We start from the raw sequence: 17,549 nt of genomic DNA on the forward strand, positions 1-17,549 counted from the left end.
TGGATAAGCACGTGGTGGTATATTCCTAAAATGGAACGTTACACAGCAGTTAAGCCAACCAGATCTATATAAATGTATAAAAATAGATCTTGAAAACAATACCAAAGGGGGGCATGGAATGACAATGATAAAACCTCACATACTGAGTGATGCCATTTCTGTTAAATAAAAACACACCAAACAATACTGCACTGTGTTTATGGACATTTACATGGGCAAAGTTAAAGAACCATGAACAGGAAGACAATCAGCCAAATTTGTGCCTCTTGGTTGCCTAAGGCATGAAGGGAGGAAAATGAGAGGAACAAGAAGAATGTTAACTGTGTCTGTACCATCCTGCTTGCTTTATACATACACTGTTGAAAATTAAAAAAGAAAACAACCAAAAGTTGATTCACTGGCATTCGTTATATTATGATTGCTTTTCTGAGTGTTTATATTTTAGAAGATATAAGGATGAAGACAAGGCCCTGATTTGCAAGGACTAAATTTCTATGGGAATGCAGTCCCCGGAGTTGTGCAGGACTGTGGTGTCCTGGTTATTGAAATAAGTGCAAGAAGCTGGGGGAGCCAGAGGGAAAGAGTGGTCCTGACCTGGTATCCTTCTCATTCTGATTTCCAGGAAGCCTGTCCAAATCTGAGCTAATTCCTGGATTTCTGTGGGATGTCGCTATATCTTTTCAAGGACATTTCCTCCATCCCTTTCAGGAACTAGCTCCCGTGGATGTCACTCCCTTGCCATCCAAACAGCCATTTCCAACACAAGATCATTCTCTTCCTGGTCAGGGTCACAAGAAGAACCCAACCAGCTTGTTAAAATGACAGGGATATCATCCAGGTTAGAACTCAACATTCCCTGATAGAACGCATCAGCTTCTCCAAGCCCTGGCCCTCTATCCTATGTCTCCACATCCTTTCATAGCATTTGCTGCATTGTTCAAGCCGGAAACCCAAGAATCATGACTAGCACCTCTTCCTCCTTTTTTACCACACACAAGTAAGCAATTGATCATGAAGTGTGGCCCAATCTTCCTTCCAAACACCCGTCAAAGCCATGCTTGTCTCCATCCCTTTTCCACCATCTTAGCCCAGGCTTAGTGTTACCTGCCACGCACCCAAAACAGAAACCATCCCCATGTCTATAGACGTTTATGGCAGACAAAAGGTTAAATCACACCCTTAGACTGTAGTAACAGTCTTCTACCATCTTCTTCCTGCCATTCCCCTGCTTCCAATCTATTACCTACTTAGTAGCCAGAGTGAACTTTCACAAACAAATTTGTTTTTATTCCTGCACTCCTTACATCCTTCAATGGCATCTAGGGATCTTTAAAGACTACTCTTCAATGGCCATGATGCCCCCCACAGGAGCGCAACTACTGCTCCACCTTGATCCTTGTGCTCCACCCATAAGTGACTGATTGACACTTTTGATAGAGACAATGTCTTAAGCACCTGATCCTTCCCTATGATACTGGGCACTAAAAGCTGGGTTCGCCCTATTTCCAATCTCATGCGTTACTTACCTCTCCCAAAATTTGTACTTTTTGACAACAATGCTCCATCTTTGCCACCCACCAAGGTCCAGCTCAATGTCAGTTTAATTAGAACTTTCAATATTCCTGATACATGGGGTCTATCGGGGACACCTCCCCACGTATCAAGATGCCATTCATGATTGCGACTCCTGCCTTCAACACACACACACTCAGAATCACTCTCTGTCTTCTGCATCCAAATGTCACGCCATGATTCTTCTTCTTAAAGTCATCTGTCTGTCCTTCCTCTGAGACTGAAGGCAGCAACCATGTCTCGTTCTGAATCAGTAGCCAAACAAAGCACTTCAATGCAGTAGATAATCAATAAAGATGTACTGACTTGATCTTATTGGCATGTCTGGCTGGAAATCCTTGTAGGGTGTGAGGAACAAACACTTGTTGGAGGTGCTGGCATTCCAACTTTTTGAAAGAAGCTCCGTGACTCACCTCTAAATTCCTCTAAATTTTGCAACCTCTGACAGCCATTTCCCTTGAATCATTTGGACAGGTACACTAATAACAATGATTTAAAGCGAGACTTCGATGTCAGCACCTCATGCACACTTCAAAAAAAATATGTATTCAGAGGCACACAAAACGGGTATAATTACCATTTCAGGAAAATAATGTTAATTTGATGCAATGCATTACTGCTCTGACAGTTCTCAGCCCTTGCACCAAATGGTTGTAAAATGACTATGATGGGTGGGGGTAGGGGGTGGTTGGATATGCTTCTCTTCCTGCTCAAAATAGAGATAGGGAGCAAAGGCAAATACAATGGGGACCTGCTTTAAGGAGGCAAGGTCGGAGTGTCAAAGTCTTTTAGTGCAGTGGCTGCTAACATTTCTGGTCTGGGGGGGCCTATCTGGGTCTATCAGGGACACCTCCCCACGTATCAGGAATATTGAAAGTTCTAATTAAACTGACAGCTATTGGAGCAGGATGTAATGCTGGCTCTCAACTGAAGACCCAGTTGCCCCATCCACACTGGAGCTTAGCTGCCCTGTCTGAATTCCTGGAGTCCCTTGGGCTGTGCACCTCTCCTGATCCAGATGCCCCTTTAAAGGCTGCATCCAACCCCTGGTTAGGAAGGAGGAGAGCTTCCCCCTGCCCAAAGCTCAGCAGGCCCTCTGAGCTGGGAGGGTGTGCAATCTCCCTAACTGGGTCACAGCTGCCTCTGTCTTACCCAGTGTCATGCATCTACTCAGAGATTCATAAACATTCAGCTTGATGTACTTGTACTGGATAAATCTTCAGTCTTAGTCACTAGAGGAATTGCCATATCTGGAGTACTCAAGACTGGCCAAATGGAATTTTTTTTAAATGAAGAAACAGGAATGAATGGTAGAAGTTATTAGCTTATAGCATCAGTGAAGTGACCCTACTGGCCAGGTTGGCCTGGTTTGGAATAACTTGAGGGTCACTGCAAGCACTCAGCAGAGTCCAACAGTGCATTGATGCTTGTGACTGCAGCTATGACCTAAATGGAGAGAAAGGAGACCACAGAGGAATGCACACAGGCGCCATGTCTGTAACTTGGCATAGGTAGAACGGGTATGTGTTTGAGAGTCCACGTCTGCTCAGCTAGCTGCAAAACGTTGGACCATCTATTTCACCTCTCAGCATCTTTGGTGCTCCAACTGCTAAATGAGGCGAATATTATCTACTTTACTAATTCATGTAAAGCACTAGGCATATGGTCCTGGAACATAATAAAAACACGGCAAATATTCATTGCTATTCCTCTACTCCTTAGAGCACTGTTAAAGGCATTCTTCCACCAGCTGTTTCTCAACAGAAGATAATATGGGTCCCATGCAACATCATGAGAGGAGATTAAGAAATTGGCTCTGAACCTCTCCTGCATACCTGGCCTCCCACATCTTCATCTTTATTCCCTGAATTAATCTGTTCACCCATTCATTCGATTATGTGGGCATTCATTTGAGCGTTCATTCATTGTGGTAGACATTACCGGTGCTCACTAGGATCTCCAGACACACATACCAGCCATGTGCCTTGTTTCGGACAATGAAATGTGAGCAGAAGTGATGTGTGCCACTTCTGGGCAAAGTAATTTAAGGGGCAGTACTCTGTTCTCCGTGTTCTCTTCCATCGCCGTGGCCAACCCAAAAGCCAGTATTTGAGAAGGCGGTACCATAAAATGGTGGCTTCTCAATCAACCTAGATCCCTGAATAACTATAATGAACAGAAATCCCCTCTTATCCACATTAGAGCTACAGCCTGAGTAAGAACCTTTGGAAGGTTTGCATACTGAGATTTTGGTGTTATCTGTTACTATACAACCTCACTCATCTCTATTCTGACTAATAAATCTACTCAAACTTTTATGCATTTAACAACTTTTTTGAATATCCAACAAGTGCTCAGCACCCTCTAGGTGCTGGAGGTTCAGAAGGGACAAAATGGACCCAGTTCCTGCTCTCACAGAGTTAATGTCAAGTGGGGAAGGGTACAAACAAATTAATATATATTAGGTTGCAAATACTATGAGGAAAAATAAGGCAGGCTAAGAAGCTTGGGAAAAATATTTTGGATTCAGTAGTTAGGGAAGGATCTCTGAAAAGATACCATTTGAGCAGAGACCCAGGTAAAGTAAAGGAGTAAACCATCCAGATATCTGGGGAGGAGGGAAGCTAGAGGGGAGAGACAGGGGAGCGTCCAGCTCATGCCTGGCTTGTGGCAGGACCAGCAAGAAGGCCAGAGGGAGGGCTTGAGGGACTAAATGAGAGGGTAAGAGATGAGGTCACATCAAAAGACACAACTGAGAAAAAGCAAACTACAGCCAGGAAGGAAATATTTATAATTCATGTCTAATAAAAAATTCATGTCTGGAATATTTTGCAAACTCCCATAAATCAACAAGAAAGAGACAAACAACTGAATTTTGAAAAATGGGCCACAGATTTCAACAGGTAACTTATAAAAGAAGATATCCAAATTGGCAACAAGCCAATGAAAAGGTGATCAGCCTCATGGTTCCTCAGGGAAGTAACATTTTGAAGCAAGCATGCCTAAAAAGGCTGGAAAATTCCAAGTACCTGCAAGCATAGGAAGCAAATGAAATTCTCATTCTTTGCTGGTAGAAGTATACAATCATGTCAGAAAATCTAACGAAGGTATGTATATGCCTATTCTATTTACCAGAAATTCCATTCCTAGGTATATACCCAAGAAAATAAGAAGACATATATCGCTTATCAACAGTAAAAACACATAATGTCCATCAACAGTAAAAATACATAAATAAGCCGAAACCGGTTTGGCTCAGTGGTAGAGCGTCAGTCTGCGGGCTGAAAGGTCCCGGGTTCGATTCTGGTCAGGGGCATGTACGTTGGTTGTTGGCACATCCCCGGTGGGGGGTGTGCAGGAGGCAACTGGTCGATGTTTCTCTCTCATAGATGTTTCTGGCTCTCTATCTCTCTCCCTTCCTCTCTGTAAAAAATCAATAAAAATATATTTTAAAAAATAAAAATACATAAATAAAATGCGGTACAAGTAGTAAAATGCTTCACAACAATATAAATGAACATGGGCAAATCTCAAAAATAATGTAGAAAGAAAGTCAGGACCCAAAATCATCCATAATCTATGTATGATTCCATGTAACTAAAGTTTAAGAGGAGGCATAAGTGAATCCATGGTGATTAAAGTCAAATTAATGGTTACTGTGGGTGGAGGCGAGTGTTAACTGGTGGAAAATATGAGGGAATTATTCTATGCCTTGATCTGGGCGGTGGTCACCAGGGTGTATACACAAGAGAATCTCAGTTGAGCTTATGCTTAAGAGCTGTGCATTCTATTGCATGTGAATTGCACTCAGTTGGAAAGAATCACAAAAATAAGAGAGGAAAGGAAGTCTGTCAGGCAGAGGCAAGCGAGACCATGTAGGACCTCAGCGCCACAGTAGGGGGTTCTGGATTTCTTTCTGAAAGAGACGGGCAGCAATCGGAAGGTTCTGAGCAGGTCATAGATGTGGAAATCACCTGGAAATGATGATTTTGTCTGTAGTGTGAAGAACTGACATTGATCCCAGTGGATGGGGCCCTTCGGGTGTGAGCAGAAGATTTTGATGGTGAAGGATGCTGAGTGGGAGCAGGGTCCTGGGTAAACATGGAGGTTAAGAGGTTATGGTTTGATGATGGATTGAATGGGAGTGAGGAGGATTGAAGAGAAGGTTAGGAATCCACACTGACTTTAGCCAGTGTACCCAACAGAATGCAGCTACCAATTACTGGGATGAAGGGGACAAAAGGAGAAGCAGTTTGGCAGGAGAGGGGATCAATAATTTGTCTTTGAACATGGTAAGTCTGAGATGCCTATTACATACCCAATGAAGTGCTAAAGAGGTAGTTAATTCATTGAGTTTTGGATTCATAGATAGCAAATACCAATACTCCCCCAATACACATGCATGTTGACTTAAATAAAACACCCACTCCTTCTCCTTTGTTTTCTCTTGTAAAAAGAAGAAATGAATCTTAAGTGCACCTTTAATCTGTTTCAGCTGTAATCTCCTTCTCTAATGTTTATTGAGCTGAACATACAGGCTGCCAGGTCTAGAAAACATTGCTGAAATTTTAAAGGCCAGCTGGTACCCTACATTTGTCACAGCATCTTTTCTGCATCGTGGCTCTGCCCTCATGTCACTGGACTGGCCCGACATGGGGCCATCATCCTGCTGTGCCCTCTGCTTTCAACTGTGGGCTGAGGTGGCTCTGCTCTCCATCACCTGTCACGTGAGAGGCCCAGCTGGGCCAGCAGGTGGGGCAGCCGTCAGAACAAATAGTCTCTATGCCCTGTGTCGAATAAATACATCGTTATGGAGCAGGGATGATGTGCAGAGAAGAGGGAAAAGCTCATTTTGATAAAGACTTCAATTAAAAGAGTAACAACATTAAATATTCAGGTGTGGGGCCAATTAAGAAGTTTTCTACAGGGCGTGGACTCAGACAGAGCTGCTGATGCGAAGTAGGAAGGGCAGCATGGAGAGATTTAAAAAAAACAACAACCCAAAGCATGAGAGTCAGACTGGCTTGATTTTCTTTCAACCCCAGCTTCCTGCTCACTAGCCATGTGGTCTTCTAAAAGTTAAGTCATTTCTCCAAACCCTGGTTTCTGCAGTTTTAGACTTACAAATAGGGTAAGACCATGGTCAAGATCAAATGAGATATAGACGCCTTCTATGATTCATGGGCTACAGCATACACTCAGAATACCTGCATCCGTCGCCTCTCTTCCCACCCCAAGGGTTGTTACATAACCCACGCTTCCTCAGCCTATGGATATGCACTATTGCTATGTACTATTCATATTAAGAAAGCACTGTTTTTGTTTTGTTTTTTCTACTGCAAGTTTCTTAAGGCAGGACCATGGCAACTTCACCCCATTCCAAAATAGACACACATACACACACACACACACACACACACACACACACACACACCATGGCAGGGCAGCTGAACAAGCTTTTGCCCTGTGCCCATACTAACTCCATGAAAACACATGAGTGCAGTGCTTCACCAGTGTCACAATTTCCAGTACCAGAGCTTTCTTTAAAAAAAAAAAAAAAAATTAATTAATTATAAAAAATAAATAAATATATAATTGATTTTTTACAGAGAGGAAGAGAGAGGGACAGAGAGTTAGAAACATCAATGAGAGAGAGTCATCGATCAGCTGCCTCTTGCACACCCCCACTGGGGATGTGCTCACAACCAAGATACATGCCCTTGACCGGAATCGAGCCCAGGTCCTTTCAGTCCACAGGCCAACGCTCTATCCACTGAGCCAAACTAGTTTCGGCAAGTCCCAGAGTTTTCTGAGGTACACATCAGGGTGCATTCTCTAGAGCCCCCCAAACTGGGGCGCCAGTGCCATGCAGTAAGCCACAGCTCTCAGTGCTCACGTGCTGGTATAACCTCCCCACACACACACATAAACACTGAATGTGAGTTGTAACTCGCTTAACTGATTAACTGATGAAAGGTGGCAACTATGCCACTTGTGGGCTTCCCACTTGCATTTTGTGCTCAAAGGAGCCTCCATGGAAGAAATCTAAAGAGACCACCTGAAAAGGCCCTGGAATTACAGGGTGTGAGAGAACCAGCTGCCCCTAGCCTTTCATTGAGCTGTTACGAAGCCTAGGTTTCGCTGCCTGGTGCAATGAAATCCAAATTTGTGAGATAGGTGGTGGTGACAGGAAAGTGGTTTACTCAAGTGCCAGCTACCTGAGAAGACGGGGGCTGACATCCCAAAGCCCATCTTCACATATCCGTGCAGGCAGAGGTTTTTATAAGGAGGGAGAGGGAGAGCAGAGCAAAGAGATCAAGGGAAGGGGATTGAAAAGTTCTCTATGTGCAGACCATCACAGTCCATTTCAATAAGGATCTCAAAACTGGTCACACAATGGTCTGGTGTGCATCATCCGGGTTTTATGGGTTGAAGGTAAGCAAATATCCCAGAGCTGTGATTCCTGAAGGTTGGAGTCTGTATCTTTTGAAGTTAGTTCCTAGGCTTTTTATACAAACATTTGAGGCCTGATGCATGAAATTCGTGCAAGGGGCTTGGCTCTCGCAGCCCCAGCCTGCCCTCACAGCCCTGGCTTCATCTGGTAGGTCACCGGAAGGTCACTTGGCTGTTCAGTCTAATTAACATATTAGCTCTTTATTATATAGTATGATATATATTGTATTTATGTTACATTTTACAGTCAGCATTTACAGAAACAATGTCCAAAGAATGGCAGGCCAGGTTATAACTGCCCACTGATACAGAGCCTCTGGGTGTCTCCAGCCATAGCTGCCATCTGACCACACTGCGTGAGGGAGCCAAGGAAGCACAGCAGCAGAACTCCCCAGCTGAGCCCAGTCAACGCACAGAATTGCAGGAGATTATACAATAGTGGTTGTAAGCCTCTGGGTTGGTAGTGATGTAGCTGCAAGAACCAAGACAAGTAGCCTGTGTTGTCTTACTGCTTCAGTTCACTGGTGTCTGCAGTCCTCAGCACCCTGCTTTCACATTGTGCTATCATCAAAGAGCTTCTTGGGGTCACACCCGCATCCCCGCCTTTTCTTGGGTTCTGGCAGGAGCTTCACAGTGCTGGGCGGGAGCACTAACAGATACAGATCCTACGCTCCTCTGCGTTTCTTCTTTCCCTCAAGCTTTTGTTCTAAAGATGTGTTCTTCTTTCACCTTCAGCTGAAAATCCCTCAGGAAATCTAAGGCTTGTAGTGTTCCTTAGATTGTCCCTGGGCCAATTATTTCAAGCCAGGACTCCCTACTCTTTCTAATGATTACACGAGAGCTATCCAAATGTGAAGTTATCTGCTAACTGATTCAATTTCTTTGAGCCCTGGCCAGGCAGCTCAGTTGGTTAGAGCATGGTCCTATCATGCCAAGGTTGTGGGTTTGACATCCAGTCAGGGCACATACAAGAATCAACCAGTGAGTGTATAAATAAGTGGAACAACAAATTGATCTCTCTCTCTCTTTCTTTGTCTTCCCCTCTCTCTTCTCTTTCTCCTTCCTCTCTCTCAAATCAATACATAAAAAATGATTCAGAAAGGTGAGGCCTTTTTAGGATATGATTATGGATGATAACCTCAGGACAGGAAGGAGGCTGAGAGAACACCTGCTATGTGACCATCTTCAAAAGCTCCAATAATTTGGATGGAATACATAAATAATGCATCTTGCCTTGCCAGCCTGCTGCTAATTGGAAAATCAGTATAACTGTTCTAATGGATAAAAAGTATGCTTATTTAAAAGAATCACTGAATCTCGTAGGAGCTTTTTGTCATATAATCTCTCAAACAATAAATACCAAAATCAACCCCAGAGGTGCATGCATCAGATATTTCTGTGTTCATAAATAGCCCTCTGACAGAAAAGAGCAGGAGCTTTGAAGTGGTCCAACTCTCGTTTTATTAATGAGGAAGCTGGCTCGCAAGTTTCTAAGAAAGAAAAAATGGCTGGGGAGCAGTCGCTGATTCTCCCCGAGGAGTTCCAACCTCAGACTTTTAAGTCTGGAATATGGCAACAGGGCATTCACCTCTGTACGTAGGAACCTCCAGGGCATAAGACAGGTCTCGACGCACCTCATTTTAAAAACAGTAATCCTAAACAAAAATGGGCATAAACCACGTTTCAAATGCTAAGTTTATAGGAACATTTGGTCTGAGCTTTCTTGTCTTCAGAGAAGAATGCTTCTTCGTAATAAGCTACACACAGGTCCTGGGGTGTGTCATCCTTGTCCATCATCATCCATGCATTCACAAGTATTTGCTGAGCACCTACTTGTCTTAGGCACCCTCGAACTTGAAGTTTTCAGTCTCTAATTCTAACAGAATATCCAAAGGTAGTAAAATACGGGCTGTGACAGAGGTAGCATGGGGCTCTGTGCAGACACTCGGCCCAGGTGCCCTCTACCTACAGGGTGTGCCCATTCCCCTTGGCACCCTTTGCTCCTATTGGCACCCACCCACAACTATCCTCAGAGGCTTCCCGACACAAAGAGTCCGCATCCCTGGAAGTTTCCATAGCCTCTGGGGCCCAAAGCCAATGAGTGACTGGCCTCCAGGTGGGACAAATGCTACAGTGTCCTTGACACTTTACTCCACTCCAGAGCTCTCCACAGGATCAGGGAGCTGAGCCTTTGGCTTTAACCAACATCACACCCCAATATGACTCTCCCCCTTCTGTGGCCTTGTTTTAACAGGACGACATCATTTCCGGGAACCCCAGCTCCTTCTTAGCAGGTCATGTGCTGTTGAGATAACATCATTTCCACCCTCACAGTTATTTCCCTGCCTGTGACCTTTCCTGAGAGATCTTATCCCAGAAAGAAATTGGTTTTCTCTGCGTGTACCTATAACTTAAACTCTGGCTCCTCAGGCTGCGACGGGAGGTTCAAGGGCCCGGGGGACACCTCCAAAGTGATTTAGGAAGATGAGTAATAGCTGTGAAGACGTGAGTCATGGGAGGGGGTGTGTTTTCAGGGCAGATGCTGGCGAATGGGGAAGACACTGTCTAAGAGGGACTACCGAGTCTGTGCCCATGGGTATCCATATCTACAAAGTAGCAGCCAGGGAGGATGCTGTGGATGCAAATGAATGCCTGCTGGAGGCAATGAATGTGGGACTCCAAGGAGGGGTCCAAATCTGCACCCTGGCACTCCCACCTCCAACAACACAGTTAATTACACAAATTCAGGTTCATATGCCAAACTCCAGAGAAACGGGAAACAGGAAAATTGCCCAATGTGAGATCATCCAGTAGTCGATGCCCAGGGAGGTTCCAGGCCTTTATGAATGGTCAATGGGAGAGGCCATACAGGGGAGTGGCCACACACTTCGAAGCCAGATTCCAGATGAATCTTACGTACATCTGCTCTCCGAGCGAGGTGACCTGGGAAAAATCCTTACTCCTCACCCAGCCTTCATTTCCCCATCCTCACAGGGTTATGAAGAACCAGTGAGTTAATATTCCTAAAGCGCCAGGAATCCTGCCTGGCGCTATGGGCGTGTTTGCTGCATCAATGATTCCTAACACTTCTGTATTATTCATCCTGTTTGACAGGTAAAGATACTGAGGCTTGGAGGTTAAAAACGTTGACCGAAGCCAAAACTTGTTTGGCTCAGTGGATAGAGTGTTGGCTTGCAGACTGAAGGGTCGCAGGTTCGATTCCGGTCAAGGGAATGTACTTTGGTTGCGGGCACAACCCCTGTAGGGAGTGTGCAGAGGAGGCTGATCAATGTTTCTCTCATCGATGTTTCTAACTCTCTATCCCTCTCTCTTCCTTTCTGTAAAATATCAATAAAATATATATTTTTTTAAAAAAGAGCTAGGAGGGAAAAAACACGTTGAAATGTATGCAGCTGGTTCTGTTTTAGGAACACGGATGAAATGCTGGGTGAGTTCTTGCTAGAACATCATAAAAACTGGCATTTGAACAAAGAGCCCATGGTCTTCACACGCCTCACAGCCTCCTGCTAGAAAGAAATATGGGCTCTCCCGTTTTAATTACTGAATTATATGGAGGGGCATGCAGTGACTGCAGGTCACCCAACAAAGATGTGAGTCCAAGCTCAGAGGGGACAGAAGTCCCCGGTTCAAAAGAACGACTTCCAAGTAGCACAGCCGAGTTTACCTGTGGGTGGATGACTTTAAAAATGTGTTAAAAAAATCCTTCCTGTCTCCTTTGATAGGTTAAATATTTCTTCTGAAACTGTGTCTCTCCTATTCATTTGCTTAATGAATTCCTGCCTTTGATTCCTCCAGGCCCAGGGAGAGGGGAATCAGAATGGGTGCAGGTCCAGCAGCCTCAAAACTCACATCCCTGTGATGCCTGCGAGGGCTCATTAAGGAGGACTAATTGTGGGAGGACGGGCAGAGTGCGAGGGGAGTACTGACTAAAATGTCCCTTGCACCGCTTCATCATGTTGGAGACATCTGATAACTCAGGCCTGGCTCATCAAACTCATTCCTGCATTTGTTCATCCCAAAGTTCTTGGGTTTCAGGGACAGATGTGAATGATCTAGCATTGACTGCTTGACTATTCAAATGGAAACAAATGATTCTAAAATGCTGGAGGGGGAGGGACAGGGGAGGCTGGGAAAATGAGCTCCAACCTAGCTGGGTCCTAAACCAGGCAGGATTTGCACTCAGCTCCCTGTATCTCAAACACCCTTCTATTTTCCTGACAACACTTCTTTCTGAAAGAATACACATGAATACATTGAGGCATGTGTGTGCCTTGGAAGTGCACGGAGAACAAAGCATTCATTCAGCATGTGCTGAATTTCCTCCTGCTGTTCTGGGGCTGAAGATGTAATGGTGGGGAAATGCCCATCAATCTCCCAGGGCACCTAGTGTGGCATCCTGCACGCAACAGATAGGTGTCTCTGTGGTGGCTGCGGGCGGTGGAGGGGAATGCACAGATGAGGAAGAGAGTGCCAACGCTGAAAAACCACTCCCTGCCCTCTCTGTGTCCTTTTAGGAAGTGGTTTGATGTGTTCTGAGGCCTGAAATGGGTTAAATAAAAACTCTCTCGTGAATGGCATTTTTTTTCTCTCAACAGTGGCAAGGAGGGCAGGACTCTCCGGATCTTCAGCATGTGTCTGTGCATACTATCCTCTCTTCTACCTGCACTGGCTCAGTTTGCCTCAAACAGAATGCTCAAGTGCTCTAGAAAAGTGAGGGGGAACGAGTGAATGAACGAAAGTCTGAAAAATAGACTCATGGCACAAGGGCACAGGCACCCTGCATACAGCCTCACACCTCCGTCAGCATGGTGGGGGAAATGGCTTGCAGAGATGTACTGGTTAGGCGAGGGGGCGGGGGGGTGCGAGCACAGCTCCTCATGCAGCTCCCTCCTCGAATGTCCCTTGGGGAGAAGACATGTGGAAGTCTGTGAGGGTCTCCTGCTGCCAAGCCAGTCATGCTACATATTAGAGGGAATTAAAACCCTCAGAAACCCTCATTAGAATGGGAATAATGTCAGAGGGAGAACAAGTATCAGAAAGGACAGGGAAAGGAGGTTTAGGGTAAATTAGTTGAGAGTCAAAAGTTTGCAAAGTTAGATCCTTTTTTTCCCACCTGAGGCTCAGAGAGAAATATCCCTTTGCCTCCATCTATGCTAGAGTTCTCCTGGGGCTAATCAATAAGTAATTAAAATGAGCTGGGAATTTAATATACAGAAAGATTGATAGGAAGCATCTGGACCGCGGTGAACGGACGCGGTAAATCCCCTCAGTGACTTCAGGGAAAAGTTCCCGAGAAAGGCTGCGCTGACGAGGGTGTCTAGACATTCAGCTCATCCCGAGAACGTGAGCGTCTCAACTGGGGCTCCCTGCCCCCGCCCGGCCCTCTCACACTCCGGGGATCTTGAATACTGGGATGCAAGTCTGTGTGTGGCATCTTCACTGTGCCCAGCACCCTTGAGAAGGCTAACCTCCAGGCAGGGATGATGCTAGGGGAGCCCATAAAGCAAGGAATGGGCACAGCCTCAGTGGAAACACAGCTACTCTACACGCGTTCCCAACAGAAAAGGGCAGGTTGAACAGAACCCTGGAAGGTCGCTTAAAACCAGTGGGAAAACAATGATACACAAAATGTATGGTAAATGCATCAAGCAGACCATGAAATTATTGAAAATGTATGGGGGTTGGAAGACATATGACCCTATCCATCAAAATCACAAAAGCGCATGCCCTTGCTTCAGCTGTTCTGCTTGTAGGAATGTGTCCTGCGGGTAGGCTCACACACCTGTGAAGCTGCCTGTGTGAACCACGTTATTCACGGAGGCACTAATTATAGAATCAATAGCATGGGGATAACCTAAAAGCGCAAAAGGGACCACTGAGTAAAGTGCAGCATGAATGGAGCTGGGGCATAGGACCAAAGGTGAAGAAGGACCAAAGAATTCATGCAGTTCATTCAACAGGAATTCCTCCTTGGTGTCGGGCGCTGTCCTGGGTGCTGAAGGTGCCATGGTGGACAAGAGTCGAACATCCCCACCCTCCAGAGATTGCATTCTGGTGGGAATGTTTCTCTTTATATACCTACTAGAGGCCCAGTGCACGAAATTCATGCAAGGGGCTTGGCCCCTGCCACTGCCTTGGCTGCCTCTGTCTCAGCGCCCCCCCCCTCCCACTCCCACAGGCACCCCCTTGGACCTCACAACTCCGGCTTCTTCATTCGGAATGTTGTCTGGTCTAATTAGCATATTATGCTTTTATTATTACATATAGAGCAGGATCTCTGTGCCTTTTGTTGTGTGAAAAAAAGCAAGTCGCAGGCTCTAAATGAAAATGCTGATAAATGCATCAGGCATCTCTGGGAAGGACTCACAAAAAACTGGTAATAGGGTGGCCTCTGGCTGGAGAGCAGGGGACTGTCCCTGTGTATCCTTTGGTATCTTTTGAATTTTGACATTTGGAATTACTTATTCAAATGAGGGAGGGGGGGAGAGGAGACATATGTGCCACTATTTGTAATACCTTAAACAATGAAATAAAATAATAGATAGGTAATTTCGATATTTTTTGATAAATAAAAAGATCCCACAATGTAATTCTTGGCCCTAATTCTGTCCCCTGACTCCCAACTTCAACCGCACGGCACTGTCCTATGCCCCAGCTCCATTCATTTGCTGACTCTCTGAGATGACTATTTCATATCCTTTTCTCCAGCTTTAAACCTCCAGCCCGACACCCACCCTTTATTCTTGGTCGAGGTCTTAAAATAGTGTTTTATTTAAAAAGCAGAAGCTACCAGAAGAGAAACCTGTCATCCTCCTATCATCAGACATCTTTCCCCGGCCCCCAGCACAGCCTGTGTCTGTCTCCACCCTCTCGGCCTGCCCTCCTCCTCTAGATGAGGTGTCTGTGCTCCCACCTGAGGCCGGCCTCCCATTGCTCTCACCAGCTCAACACCACAGACCCTGCGGGGGTCATTTCTGTCAGTTACCCCTCACCCGCTGCTCACAGTTACCCCTCACCCATGGATCACTGCCATCTATTTAAGAATACACTATATAATCTCATTTCATTGTCTATGGCACATGTGTCAAACACAAGGCCCGAGGGCCAAATCCGTCCTGCCAGGCCTTGCAATGTGGCCCGCACCGCGCTGTCATCACTGCACTCCGCTGCGTTTCCATCACAATGACAGTTTATGACTGTTCAGTAAACCATTCGGCCCGCGATTTAGGCTGGATTTTAGATTTTGGCCCCTTCTCTGATTGAGTTCGACACCCCTAGTCTATGGTCTTCACTCCCTCACTATCCTGGACCTGAGTGCCCCCAGGCCTGCCCACGGGAGATGAGTTCTAATCATGGGAAAAGGCTTCTTCGAGTGGTGTCCAACTCTGCCCTGCATCCTGGTCCTGCCCTCGGCACCATGGTGAACAGGCCTGATTTTTCTTCCACTGAAAACGTCCCATTCTCCTTTCATCTCTTAGCTCAAGTCCTCTGCTTCGAGTGAATGAAGAGTAAATGAATGGTTTCAAGTCCCTCACTGTCAGCATCACCCCCCAATGTAACCCCCCATGTTCTGTAATGTCATGTTTCCATGTGGAGCCCAGAACATTACTTGAAATTCTTGTATCCTCGGTGCCAGATACAAGCAAAACATTAAAAGTAGGGAAAGAGCGCTCAGTAAATGTCTGAGGGCTGAACAATCGGACGAAATCCTGCCCTTGTTGGGTCGGCTGGGCTGGGGCTGCCGGGAGGAATTTATTTTTCCTCCCACAAGGAGAGACACGATTATGACAGAAAATCATCCTGCTGTCACTGAGGTAAGTGGGGTCTCGGTGGGGTCAGTCCCATGCCTGAGGCAGCACTAAAAGCCCAGCCTACACATACTTGCTGCCATGAATGTATTAAAATCCCCTATTTTATCACGCAGCCTTTGGGAAAGGAGAAACATTTTCTATTGCCACTGACCTTCCTATTCCAGACTCAACTCGTCCCACCCACTGCGACGGGATCAGCAGCCAGGGTCAGCACGGCCCCAGCCCAGAGTGTCCCTGGCTGGCCCAAAGGGACAGGGAGTCCCCAGGTGCCCGTTTCCCTTGAGGCGAGTGGTTCTCATCAGCCCAGGAGGCAGGCTGTCCTTCTGTGGAAACTCACTGACTCTGTGTGATTTTACAATTTCTTTTTCATTATAAGAGCAATACAAGCTCCTGGTAAAAAGGCATATCATAGAGAACTATATAAAAATGTTTATAGTCTTCCTATTTTTCTTGTGAATTATATCTTCCTCGCCAAGATCCCTAGGAACTGACCTTTCCCACATCCCCTCTGCCTACAGAAACACACGTAGGGATGCTTACATCACTGCTACCCAATTTTTCACATCCAACATGGAATCACATCACACATTGTACATGGGAAAGCTGCCCTTGTCCCCTGAAGCATAGGTCATGGACATCTTTTTGGCCAATACAGGTGCATCTAACTTGATCTTTTTTTATTTGTTTTTTAAGCAGCTTCATTGAAATATAACAGAGATGTAATAAATTGCACATATTTGAAGTGCATGCTTTGCTAAGTTTTGGCTTTTGTAGCTGGCCTTCTGGTGTCGCATAATATTCTAGGACTTAAATGCACCACAACCCAGTCATCTGGTCCTCTATTGGTAGACACTGGAATTGTTTGTGATTTTTTTTTTTTCTAAAACAAAATATGCTGCAAACACACACACACACACACACACACCACACACACACACACACACTCACTTGCACATTTACCTTTATAAACAGACTTTGTGCCCTACTAGCTAGTTTGGCTCAGTGGATTGAGCATCAGTCTGCAGACTGAAGGATCCTGGGTTTGATTCCGGTCAAGGGCACCTACCTGTCTAGTTGCAGGCTCGATCCCCAACAGGGGACATGAGGAGGCAGCCAATCAATAATTCTCCCTAATCATTGACATTTCTCTCTCTCCTTCTCCCTTCCTCACTGAAATCAATAAAAATATATATTAAACACACACACACTCATACACACACACACACACACACACATATACACGCAGGCTTTGTTTCTGTGGGGTAGAGTCCTGCCAGTAAGTCAAAGACATGCTCATTTTACATTTTAATCTATCTCATCAGTCTGTTTTCCTAAGTCACAGTCCTGGCTGATAAGGACAGGCTGTGCCTCTAGATTCCTCTCTTTAATCCCACTGTAACTCCCTAATTATATATCTCCCTGCCCCAGTACTTTTTTTTTTAATAAATATATTTTATTGATTTTTTTACAGAGAGGAAGGGAGAGAGATAGAGTTAGAAACATCGATGAGAGAGTGTCATCGATCAGCTGCCTCTTGCACACCCCCTACTGGGGATATGCCCGCAACCAAGGTACATGCCCTTGACCGGAATCGAACCCGGGACCCTTCAGTCCCCAAGTTGACGCTCTATCCATTGAGCCAAACCGGTTTCGGCGCTGCCCCAGCACTTTTAAATATATATATTTTTATTG

At 45.4% G+C, this 17,549-nt stretch overlaps 1 protein-coding gene across 1 annotated transcript in view; it reads right to left on the reverse strand.

Annotated features, from left to right (window-relative positions):
• Window positions 1-17,549, reverse strand: part of ASIC2 (acid sensing ion channel subunit 2) — an 813,868-nt gene that overhangs the window by 491,584 nt on the left and 304,735 nt on the right. The gene's annotated exons all lie outside the window — the stretch shown is intronic.

The sequence above is a fragment of the Pipistrellus kuhlii genome, unplaced genomic scaffold, assembly GCF_014108245.1.
Source record: "Pipistrellus kuhlii isolate mPipKuh1 unplaced genomic scaffold, mPipKuh1.p scaffold_m20_p_28, whole genome shotgun sequence".
Classification (NCBI taxonomy): domain Eukaryota; kingdom Metazoa; phylum Chordata; class Mammalia; order Chiroptera; family Vespertilionidae; genus Pipistrellus; species Pipistrellus kuhlii.